We start from the raw sequence: 12,577 nt of genomic DNA on the forward strand, positions 1-12,577 counted from the left end.
TTATGTGGAAAATGTAATAAAACCCTGCCCCTTTGAGGGCAGTTTAAAAAAAAACAAAAAACAAGGACAACTACACATCCTCTGTATTTTAGTGCGTTTCTTTTTCAGAACAGTATATTAGACTACTGAATGTATTGCAAGGAATATTGGGATGTTTTGCTGCACCCACCCCAAAAAAGAAAAAGCTGTTCAGTGACCTAGATGCCTGAGAGAAAATGGAGGGTCTCCGTTTACTTCCCACAATTAGGAAAGACACCTTTGCACATTTATCTGCTATTCTGACATGTTGATTGCTTTACGCTGGCCTTCTAACCTAAATTTCATCTTTGCATCTCTTAAAAGATCTTCATCGTGTTACACGTTAATTTGCTGTCTGGCCCCCGTCTATAAGCTCAGAGGATCTAAGCGTGAACCTTAACCACCGTTCCAATGTATTTGAAAAAGCGTGCACGCACCCGAAAGCTCATACCTTGAAATAAACCTATGTCGGTCTCAAAGGTGCCGCTGGACTCTAAATTTGTCTTGCGGCTTCAGACCGACACGGCTTGACCACCCGATCCGACATACGACCGAGAAGAACTCAGCACGGGGATGCGGTCTTCTACGGCAGTCCTGCATCGTTCCACCCTGACCGGATTCCGTGGGAGGTGGGCTAGAAGCGGCAGGAAGATTATCTTCCCTTCTCGGGACTAGCAGACGAGAGCCGCTGACCCCAAGTTGCAAGAGGATTCCTAAATCAGCCAGCCACCTGGGGAGCGAGGCGAAGACAAACCCGTCCCAGTGACATTTGCAGGCGGGTCACCCTCAAGCACACAGCTGTCTGGAGCGCGTTTCAGAGCCGGGCCTCTCACCGGATACGGTGGAATCCGACCGAGCAAGCGAGCGGCTCCCCCTGCGTGTCCCTGAATTGCCTGGCCCACCCTCCGAGAACCACCCCTCACACGTTCATTGGGCAGCGGGGGGGTGGGGGCTTGGGAGGCCGATCAACTAATAGCGCAAAATTAACTCGGTGCAGCAAAAGCACGTGGATTCTCGGTCCGCCCCGTTCCTGAAGGGGGCTAAATTAAAATGGCCGAAACAAACCCCCAAAAAACAACCACAGAAGGAACTTAGTGGGACCTCTCCAGGTAAAATGCTTGGAGGGGGACACGTACATCGTACACCCAAGGAACTGGAGCGTGCGGGGCGACCAAACAGGATTGCCAACCTCCAGGCGGGGCCTGGAGAACTCTTGGAATCACGACTGATCTGCAAATGAGGAGGAGAGGAGATTGGATTTATCCCCCACCCTTCACTACCCAAAGGAGTCTCAGAGCGGCTTACAAACTCCTTTCCCCTCCCCTCCCCACACCTTGTAAGGTAGGCGGGGCTGAGAGAGCTCTGACGGAAACTGCTCTTTTTCAAGAACAGCTCTGAGAGAACTGTGGCTTGCCCAAGGTCATCCAGCGGCTGCAAGTTGAGGAGTGGGGAATCAAACCCGGTTCTCCCAGATTAGAGTCCTCGCATTTAACCACTATACCAAACTGGAAGAAGAAGAAGAGATTGGGTTTATACCCCGCCCTTCACTACCCAAAGGAGTCTCAGAGCGGCTCACAAACTCCTTTTCCTTCCCCTCCCCACAACAGACACACCCTGCGAGGTAGGCGGGGCTGAGAGAGCTCTGACAGAAACTGCTCTTTTTCAAGGACAGCTCTTATCGGAACTACGGCTTGCCCAAGGTCATCCAGCGGCTGCAAGTGGAGGAGTGGGGAATCAAACCCGGTTCTCCCAGATTAGAGTCCGCACACTTCACCACTGCACCAAATGAGAGAGATCAGTTTCCCCTGGAGCAAATGGCTGCTTTGGAGGACGGACTCTACAGCCCTATACCCTGCCGAGGCTCCTCCTCTTCCCAAATCCACCCCCGGAACTCCAGGAATTTCCCAGCCTGGAGTTGGCAACCTGAGTCTTTTCTGTCTGCTCCCGACTGGGCCTCGACCCGCTCCCTGCCACCCACGGTCAGGATGGCTAGCTGTGGCATGAACAGCCCTCAAAATTACCCATAATGCCTTCCCAGAAACATGCCCAAATTGCCCGGTGGCACAGCGGCTGAGTGAGGAGAGAGGAAAATATGAAAAAAGGACTCCTCTGTCTTCCTGTCTCAATGGATTTAATTCAAGGGTTGTCCCTAACCAAGTTTTTGACCGCTGGAACACCATACATCAGGCGGGGGGGGGGGGGCGGAGAAGGCGAAGAAGAGGAGGAGGAGGAAGAGGAGGTGGAGGAGGAGATTGGATTTATGCCCCACCCTTCATTTGGAGTCTCAGAGCGGCTTACAATCGCCTTTCCCTTCCCCTCCCCACAACAGGGCTGAGAGAGCTCTGAGAGAACTGCCCTTGAGGGAACAGCTCTGAAAGAACTTATGACTGGCCCAAGGTCATCCAGCAGCTGCCTGTGGGGGAGGGGATGGGGAATCAAACCCAGTTCTCCCAGATTAGCGGCCACACTCCGAACCACTACGGGTAGGGGCTACGTTTGACAGTTTACTGGACGCCCCCATCCGCCCCCCCCAAAGGATATTAGACAGATTCATGGAGGAGAGGTCGACCAAGGGCTAATAGCTATGCCGTCTAACCGGAGCCTCCACGTTCAGAGGCAGTCGGCCTCTGAATGCCGGGGCCAGGAGGCAACATCTGGGGAAGTCCTCGGCCTCTCTGCCTTCTTGTTCGCCGTCCAGAGGTGCCATCAGGAGGTCCACCAGCAGGGTCAGAACTCCAGAAACCCCCCAAGCACCAAGAACACAGAGCATCACTTCCCTAGACAGAGTGTTCCCTCTATACCTTGTGGCTAAGAGCCACTCACGGACCTCTGCTCCATATCTTCTTGAAGCTGTTTATGCCTGTAGCCACGTCTATTTCCTGCGGCAGTGGATTCCACATATTAATTACTCTTTGGGTGAAGAAGGACTTCCTTTTACCCGTTCTAACCGGACTGCTCAGCAATTTCATGGAGTGCCCACGAGTTCTTGCCTTGTGAGAAAGGGAGAAAAGGAGTTCTTTCTCGAACTCCTGTATCCCGTACATAATTTTGTAAACCTCTATCATTTCGCTTCCTCGGTCGTCGTTTCTCCAAGCTAAAGAGCCCCTGAGCTGTTTATGCCTGTAGCCACGTCCACTTCCTGCGGCAGTGGATTCCACATATTAATTACTCTTTGGGTGAAGAAGGACTTCCGGTTATCCGTTCTAACCGGACTGCTCAGCAATTTCATGGAGTGCCCACGAGTTCTTGTCATGTGAGAAAGGGAGAAAAGGAGTTCTTTCTCTGCCTGCTTTATCCTGTGCATAATTTTGTAAACCTCTATCATGTCACCTCCTTGGTCGTCGTTTCTCCAAGCTAAAGAGCCCCTGAGCTCCTTAACCATTCTCCATGGTGAAGGTCAACGTTCCCTCTAAGCTGAGTTAGTGTGAGCTAGCTCACAGCTTTTTAGCCTCCGGCTCACACATAGAATCATAGAGAGAGTTGGAAGGGACCTTGCAGGTCATCTAGTCCAACCCCCTGCACTCTGCAGGAGCACAGCTGAAAGACAGCCCTATGACACGTCCGAAAGAGGGTCGTCCAGCCTCCGCTTGAAAACGTCCAGCGAAGGAGCATCCACCACCTCCAGAGGCAGACTGTTCCACGGCTCAACCACTCTGACAGTTAGGAAGTTCCTCCTGATATTTAGCCGGTATCGACTCCCTTGTAATTCCCACCCATTAGATCTAGTCTCGCAATCCGGAGCAAGAGAGAATAGATCCGCTCCATCTTCCACATGACAGCCCTTCAGATATTTGAAGACTGCAATCGTGTCCCCTCTAAACCTTCTCTTTCCCGGGCTAAACATTTTCGCCGTCGCTCAGGAAGGAGGGCTCCAGAGCCAACTAATTGATGCAGCAGCCCAATCGCTCGCTCGCAACTTTCATACCAGTAGCTCACAAAGGAGAATTTTTGCTCCCAGGACTCCACAGCTTAGAGGGAGCATTGGTGAAGGTGTTCCCCCCCCTCCCCGTTGCCCCCTTTTGCACCTTTCCCAAGGCGAGCCTATCTTCAAGAGGCCCTGCCAGGGTTACCTGTTTGCAGGGGTCATTTCGTAGAAAAAGAGGTGCAGGAGCTCATTAGCATAACTCATTAGCATAACTTATTTGCATATGCCACACCCCCTGACATCACCGGAAGTGCATCGGAAGGCAACACCCACCGCTCAGGCTCCACTGGACTGTTTTGGATTGCTAGCTATTGGGGGGGGGGGGGGCCTGTAGATCTGTCACACATGGGGGGGGGGGGGACCTGTAGATCTGTCCTCACAGAGGAGGGAGAGCTTGTGCCTGAATAAAACTTGGTCTTAAAGGTGCCACTGGACTGTTTTGGACCTGCTGGCTCTGCAGCTTACCTGGCTGCTTCTTGCTCTGACTGAGGGCTGCTGGGAGCAGGGGGTGGGGCTTGTTGCATGTGCCCGCCCCCTGGGCTCTTTACTACCGGAGCTCTGCTCCTGTGCGCTTCTGCAGGAAATGACCCCTGCCTGTTTGCCAGAGCTTTTTTGGGGGGGGGGTTATGCCAGGCATCTTTTTTCGGGGGTGGAGGGGAGAAATCTGAGGTTTGCCATTTTATTTCTGGCTTTAACCCGAAAGTGTTTTTCAACTATTACCGGAAGCCACCTTGAACCATGAGGAAAGGTGGGATATTCCCCCCCACACACACCCTATCAAAGTAAGAATGAAAGTCCTAAAGCAAGACGGGCTTCCCCCTTGAAATCCGTGTGGAGGCGGCGGCGTGCAGGGAAGTTGGTCATACGGCACCGAGAGTCACATGACACCCCCCTACAAAGCCCCCGCAAATTCCCCCAGGTGGTCTGCAGAGAGAGTTAGTTGTATGCAAGGGAAGGTCCATACAAAGGAAGGGGGAAATGGGCAGTCAAGTCACACCTACAGAAATGTCGTCCGACAAATCTGGTTGAAACCAGGAAACCCCCAGCTCGGACACACTCCGGCTAGAAATCCTTTGAAATACAAGCTCAAAGGCAAATCAGGGTTAGGACCCAGAAGTAGTGACGCAAGGCGGAAATCCTTCCAAGGTCCCGAGATGTGTCCCATCATCCTTTGCAACACGGCAAAGCTGCCCTGAGCCAAGAGGAACGGTGGAGTGCAAAATATTTCGATAAAATAAAAAAAACAAACGCAGTGGAGAGTGAGCGGAAATACGACCAAGGCTGAACAGTGACAGCAAAACCTATTTGGTCCGATCCAGCCCAAAGAGATCTCGACTGCCCTATTTCCATGGTAACAGAACTAACAAAAAAATTTAAGAACATAAGACCCTCAGAAGAGCCCTGCTGGATCACAGAATCATGGGATCAGACCAGTGGTCCATCTAGTCCCCCTTCCTGTCCCACACAGTGGCCAACCAGTTCTTCTGGGGGGCCAACAACAGGGCAGAGAGGCCTTCCCCTGAGAACACGATCAGAAGATCCCTGCTGGGTCAGACCAGTCTCACAAAGTGGCCAACCAGTTCCTCTGGAGGTCCAACCACAGGGCATATAGTTCAAGGCCTTCCCCTGAGAAGAACACCAGAAGAGCCCTGCTGGATCAGACCAGTGATGGTGCATCTAGTCCAGCATCCCTGTCTCACACAGTGGCCAACCAGTTCCTCTGAGGGTCCAACAACAGGGCATAGGGGCCGAGGCCTTCATAAGAACATCAGAAGAGCCCTGCTGGATCAGAGCAGTGGTCCATCTGGTCCAGCCTCCTGTCTCACAAAGTGGCCAGCCAGTTCCTCTGGAGGGCCAACAGCAGGGCATAGAGGCCGAGGCCTTCATAAGAACATCCGAAGAGCCCTGATGGATCAGACCAGTGGTCCATCTAGTCCAGCATCCTGTCTCACGCAGTGGCCAACCAGTTCCTCTGGAGGTCCAAGAACAGGGCACAGAGACCGAGGCCTTCCCCTGTTGTTGCCTCCTAGCTCTGGGATCCAGAGGATTAGTGCCTCTGACTGTGGAAGTTCCTTTCAGTCGCCCTGTCTCGTAGCTACTGATAGACCTCTCCTCCATGAAATCTGCCTAATCCCTTTCAAAGCTGTCTATGCCTGCGTCTATTACTACTAATTCAGTTACTAGGAACTCGCCAGATCTTATCCGGTTTATCTCCAACAGCCCTTTTAAAAAAGGAAGGGCTTTTGAAGTCTGGCACTGAATTACAGCACTTGCAGATTGATCCTAACCCGTAGATGGGGGGATTTCTGAAGACACAGGGATATGGATTTGTGGTTCAGAGACACGGCCCCGGGTTCCTTTTAGGTTCCTCGGTTTCATGGAGACAGTTCGTTTGGAAACACTTTCAGGAGGGTTAGCCGTGTCTGTCTGAAGTAGAAGGCCAAGATATGAGTCCAATAACGCCTTAGAGAAAGCTTCTACCCTGGAAATCTTGGGGGGTCTCGGAGCTGCTGCAGGACTTGAACCCTGCTCTTAGCTCGGAGAGACGGTGAACGCTAGTGAGGCCAGGAATTCTCCACTTTAGCCCACCCTCCCCAGACCCGAAGGAGGAGGAGGAGGACACTGGATTTATACCCTACCCTTCACTCAGAGTCTCAGAGCGGCTTACAAACTCCTTCCCCTTCCCCTCCCCACAACAGACACCCTGTGAGGTAGGCGGGGCCGAGAGAGCTGTGAGAGAACTGCGCTTGAGAGAACAGCTCTGAGAGAACTATGGCTTGCCCCAGATCATCCAGCAGCTGCAAGTGGGGGAGTGGGGAATCAAACCCGGTTCTCCAAGATTAGAGTCCGCGCACTTAACCACGACACCAAATTGAACAGAGGGGGGGGTCCATCTGTTTGGTGTGTTTTGGTGAAGAGCCAGTTTGGTGTAGTGGTTAAGAGCGGACTGTAATCGGGGAGAACGGGGTTTGATTCCCCCACTCCTCCACTTGCCCCTGCTGGATGACCTTGGGCAAGCCATAGTTCTGTCAGAGCTGTTCTCTCAAGGGCAGGAGTTGAAAGAGCTCTCTCAGCCCCACCCACCTCACAGGGGAGGGGAAGGGAAAGGAGTTTGTCAGCCGCTCTGAGACTCCTTTGGGTAGTGAAGGGTGGGGTATAAATCCAATCTCTTCTTCTTCTTAAAGGTGCCGCTGGACTCAAACGTTGATTCTGGCAACTTAGTAGTACAGCAGAAAACCCATGTCAGTATTATGAACACAAGTGTGTTTGTACGTATGTGTGGGGAGTCTGAGAGCCAGTTTGGTGTCATGGTTAAGTGCGCGGACTCTAATCTGGGAGAACCGGGTTTGATTCCCCACTCCTCCACTTGCAGCTGCTGGATGGCCTTGGGCAAACCATAGCTCTGTCAGAGCTGTTCTCTCAAGGGCAGTCGTCGAAAGAGCTCTCTCAGCCCCACCTGCCTCGCAGGGTGTCTGTTGTGGGGAGGGGAAGGGAAAGGAGGTTGTAAGCCGCTCTGAGACTCCAGTCTCCTCTTCTTCATCATCATCATCTCCGGCCTTCATACACAGCCAACCAGCAGCCGCGATCCGGAAACGCTCGTGTTCGCGGAGGGCCGCTATCTTTTCAAAACCTTCCCATCTGCCATCAAGCAGGGCTTCTCCATCTGCAGCCCGGTAGACAGAGGGCGACGCCGTTAACCCTTCCCCAGCAGGAACGAGTCATGCCGGGGCCTTTGCTCTACAACAGCTGGGCACAGAGAGAGGCCTGATCCTAGACAGCACCCTGGCACCCTTGCGGCTCCCCACGCTCCGCCGCTGCCCTGGAACAAAAGGACCCTTCATTCCAACGAGATACGACGGGAAGAGAAAGGGCCTTGGGATTCATTTGTAGCAAACGGAGTCCCTTCTCGGGGCCAAGGAGGACTGGCACCGGCTCATGCTGGCGGAGTGCTGGCACAGAGAGCATATATAAGATGATGCATGGGATAGAGCAGGCAGAGAAAGAAGCCCTTTTCTCCCTTTCTCACAAGACAAGGACTCGTGGGCACTCCATGAAATTGCTGAGCGGTCGGGTTAGAACGGAGAAAAGGAGGCCCTTCTTCACACAAAGGGTGATTGACGCATGGAACTCACTGCCACAGGAGGTGGTGGCGGCTCCAAGCATGGGCGGCTCCAAGAGGGGATTAGATAAGCATCTGGAGCAGAGGTCCATCAGGGGCTATTAGCCACAAGGTATAGATAGGGGCTCTCAGTCTGGGGCAGGTGATGCTCTGTATTCTTGGTCCTTGGGGGGGCAACAGTGGGAGGCGTCCTAGAGTCCCCACTGCTGGACCTCCTGAGGGCACCTGGTATTTCTGGCCACTGTGTGACACAGAGTGTTGGACTGGATGGGCTACTGGCCGGATCCAACATTGGCTTCTCTGTTATGTTATTATGGGGCAAGGGATGCTCTGTTTTCTTGGTGCTTGGGAGCCACAGTGGGAGGGCTTCAAATGTCCTGGCCCCACTGGTGGACCTCCTGATGGCACCTGGTATTTTTGGCCACTGTGACACAGAGTGTTTGACTGGAGGGGCCATTGGCCGGATCCAACATTGGCTTCCCTTATGTTCTTATGGTGCTGGGGGGGGGCAAGAGTGGGAGGGCTTCTGGAGTCTTGACCCCACTGCTGGACCTCCTGATGGCACCTGGTATTTCTGGCCACTGTGTGACACAGAGCGCAAGAGTGTGAGGGCTTCTGGAGTTCTGGCCCCACTGCTGGGCCTCCTGAGGGCACCAGGTATTTCTGGCCACTGTGTGACACAGAGCGTTGGACTGGATGGGCCGTTGGCTTGATCCAACATGGGCTTCTCTTATGTTTTTATGTTAAGAGCTGAGGTCCCTCGGGGCTATTAGCCACAAGGTATAGAGAGGAGCTCTCGGTCTGGGGCAAGGGATGCTCTGTCTTCTTGGTACCTGGGGGGGGGCGGCAACAGTGGGAGGGCTTCTAGTGTCCTGGCCCCACTGCTGGACCTCCTGATGGCACCCAGTATTTTTGGCCACTGTGTGACACAGAGTGTTGGACTAGATGGGCCATTGGCCAGATCCAACATTGGCTTCTCTCTTATGTTCTTATCTTGCCTCTCTCTCGCTACCAAGGCGGCTGCGTTAGGGAAGCCACTGTATGTCTGCAAAGGGGGGCCATTTGCTACAAGAATCATAGAATCACAGAATGTTAGAGTTGGAAGGGACCTTGCAGGTCATCTAGTCCAACCCCCCTGCACTCTGCAGGAGCAGAGCCGAAAGATAGCCCTACAACGTACCCGAAAGACGGTCGTCCAGCCTCCCATCGAAAACATCCAGCGAAGGAGCATCCACCACCTCCCGAGGCAGACTGTTCCACTGCTCAACCACTCTGACAGTTAGGACGTTTTCCCTGATATTTAGCCAGAGAGAATTCACAGCACAAATGCCACCCCAATCTAGTTATCCTCTGCTGCACTGATGGCCATTAAGACCGACTGGCCGAGCCGACACGAGGTCACGGAATATCCACAAACACTGCATCCGTTCGAGGAAAGGTGCAGTGACGAAACCTCCAAGGCCTCCCTCGTGGGAGAGAAGGGAATGCAACCCAGAGCCGGAATTAATTTCTTACGGCGACCTCAGGGAAACCGTCGCGACAGACTGAACTCAACCCCAGACTTCCCGCTCACATGTCACTCAGGATGTGACCTGAATTCCACAAGCCTTTGGAGCACAGGGCTTCTCTGGATGTGCTCTGAATTCAGCAGGGCCAGTTTCGCGGAGACGGGCGGGGGCCCGGGAGCTCTACGCGGAACACAGATGTAAGGTGCAACTCGGAAATCCAGGCGCACTCTTTTGAGAGAAAAGCCGTAACAAAGAGCGCCTTTGTCACCTCCTGGACAAACGAATGGATTGTGGCAGACGCCCCCGACAGGTTTCTGTACCCCAGATAATCGGGGCGGGCAGCTCGCTCTGGCCCACACGCCTGGGGGAGCACGCAGGCACACACTCGCTGGCGTTCACGCACCAATGCACAGGCCGACTCTGTCTCGACAGGGCCCTAACGTAGCTGTTGAGAAACCCTCCCGCGGTCGGCCTCACACGTCACAGGCGTGGGATTCGGAGAAAGGAGAAGCCACATGGGGAGGGGAGAGGAGAGGAGAGAGAAACCCTTAAGACTGTAATCATGTTCAAACAGCTGCGCCTTACTCACCCCCACAAGCCCCAATCACATGGGAAGCACAACCCAAATTCAAACTCTCTTTTTGCACAGGAGAGGGACAGAAACTTCCCTCGCCGGATTCCCCACCTCCAGTTTTTAAAAGCATCATCTTTTCGCAGGAAAACACATTCAGAGCGGCCACTTTTTTGGTGAGCCGGCAGGTTCAACTTCTGCAAATCCGGCCTCTCCAAAGTCCCCCTCCCCTCCGCCCATTTATGAAACCAAGACAGCCAGTGTTCCCTCTAAGCTGAGTTTGTGTGAGCTAGCTCACAGAGGTTTTTTTAGCCTCCAGCTCACAGATTTTTGTCTCAGCTCAGGAAGGACGGCTCAAGAGCAAACTAGTTTATGCAGTAGCCGAATCACCGGCTCACAACTTTAATGCCAGTAGCTCACCAAGTAGAGGTTTTGCTCCCAAGACTCCACAGCTTAGAGGGAGCATTGGCCAGAAGCATTTCAGCTGCTTGAAACATTTAACGACTGGGAGAAACGTTTTTCAACGGATCGGACTTCACATTATTTCCTTCCTCCAGTCGTGGGAGAAGAAGTTTTTATAAAGATTTGTAAAAATTAGGAGGGGGGGGGATTTATAAAAATTAGGAAGGGGGGGTTCCCTTCCTTCAGCATTCCAGAGCATGGCACAAAAGCCTGGGGCGATTTAAAGAGAAGAATTACTTGTAGGTAAGCAAGGACGATTTCTTTAAAAAGAAAAGTAACTAGGCCTCAAATAAGGTATATCACACTCCGGGCTTCGCCACGACCTGCCCCCCACACCACAAAGAAAGGAAATTGACTATGTTTCTTGTACTGTTAATAATTTTTTTTCAATAGACATTGTAAAAAAAAATTAAAACGACAGGAAATTGGGGGGACCGAGTAGAGACTCAGGGCTTCAATCTAAGCTTTGCAAAAATTTACAAGGGTTTTTTTTTAGTGGGGGGTGGTGGAGAAAATCTAATTTTAAAGATTCTCTCCACACCCCCCCCCCACTAGTTTAATTTTAAACTAGCTCCTTCTGCCGTGCAAAAGACAGAGACCTGGCCTTTTATTTACCTCCCCCATGCCAACCTCTGCCTGCTACCCCACTGGGGAGGGGGTCCAAAGCCCCCCCCCAAAAAAAACCCTGGTTCTGTTGCTGGGTTGTGTTAAACCAGCCACGAGATTCCAAACTTTTCAGAGACCGTAAGCAAAATTCGCCGGCTCGCCGGGCGCAAAAACTAATAAAATCACATTTTTTTTCATGCATGTGCCCTCCTCTTCCTCTACTCCCGCGGAGACCCTCGGCCGGCTTAGGGGAAAGGGGCCGAAGCGGCACGTTGCAGTGGGGCTGCGGGCGCGAGAGGCGAGGGACAAGGCCGGCGGCTGACCCCCAGACTTTGCAAGCGAAGAAAAGCGAAAGAGCGAGTGGGGAAATGTCGAATTTGAGCAGTTAGGATTTATCCTGTTTGAGACCTCGGGGGGGGGGGTGGAGGTAGAGAGAGAGAGAGGCAGAAACTTCCCGCCCTCCCCTCTTTCCTTGCAGTTGGAGCTTTTGAATTTTCTCTCCCCCCCCCCCCGGTTTCCAAAACCCCCCCTTGCCCAAAAAGGGCTCTTTGCAAAAGCCGTTTCGCCAACCGGCTGAAAAGGAAATCCCTCCGGAGGGGGGGGGGGAGCGGGTCACTTTTCACCGGCTCCCAAACCTCAGCGGAGCCCCAAACCGACCGACCCCCCCGGGCCCGAGCCGCGTAAAAAGACCCGTTCGCCCCAACTCCCCGTTTCCTGCCAAGCGGGTCTGGCGAGGAACGGTCCCCTTTTTACGCACGGGATTTGCTCGCCGCTGTTGGGAAAGGAGGGCGTTAAAAAAGGCAACTCGGTGGAAAAAGTTGGGGGCGGCGAAGTGTGGGTCCGGAAGGGTGTTGGGGGGCCCTCCTGGACTCGCCCCCTCCCTCCAAAGCGCACCTTCAGCCGGACCCCGCGGTGCGAAGCCGAGCGCACAGGGTCGCTTGGCGGGGGTCCCCAAAGCGCGCCTCCTTACCCGTCTCCTCCTCCGGGCTGGTCAGTTTCCTTCGGGCGCCTCCCGGGACGGGCTGCCTTGGCCGGCGTGGAAATTTCCCTGCTCTGGGAACTTCCAGCCCCGGCACGAGGTGTGGTTCTCTGCGGGCCAGAAGGAGGAAATGCTCGCCAGACTTTCGACGCGACGCCGAGCGAGGCCCGCGCCGCAGCAGCAGCTCCCACCTCGGACGCCGCTGGTATTGCGCCCGGGCGCCCGCCGGTTGGAGACGGCGGGGGGCGACGCGGGACCTGAGCTGGGGGGGGGACACGGCGGCCCGCCCGCCCGCTTCCCTCTGCACTTGACAGCCGCTGGAAAGGAGCGACGAACCTAACCTGACCTACCTCGCAGGGCTGTTGTGGGGATGAAGAAGAAGAGGAAG

General features: G+C 53.8%; 1 protein-coding gene across 1 annotated transcript in view; it reads right to left on the reverse strand.

Annotated features, from left to right (window-relative positions):
• CDC42SE1 (CDC42 small effector 1) overlaps nt 1-12,302 on the reverse strand; it is an 86,266-nt gene extending 73,964 nt beyond the window's left edge. Inside the window, exon 1 of the mRNA XM_015424499.1 lies at nt 12,181-12,302. The gene's annotated coding sequence lies outside the window, so the exon portion shown is untranslated. The remainder of the gene's footprint in view (nt 1-12,180) is intronic.
• Nucleotides 12,303-12,577: the final 275 nt, after the last annotated feature.

This window comes from Gekko japonicus, unplaced genomic scaffold (genome assembly GCF_001447785.1).
Source record: "Gekko japonicus isolate JY-2015 unplaced genomic scaffold, Gekko_japonicus_V1.1 scaffold142, whole genome shotgun sequence".
Classification (NCBI taxonomy): domain Eukaryota; kingdom Metazoa; phylum Chordata; class Lepidosauria; order Squamata; family Gekkonidae; genus Gekko; species Gekko japonicus.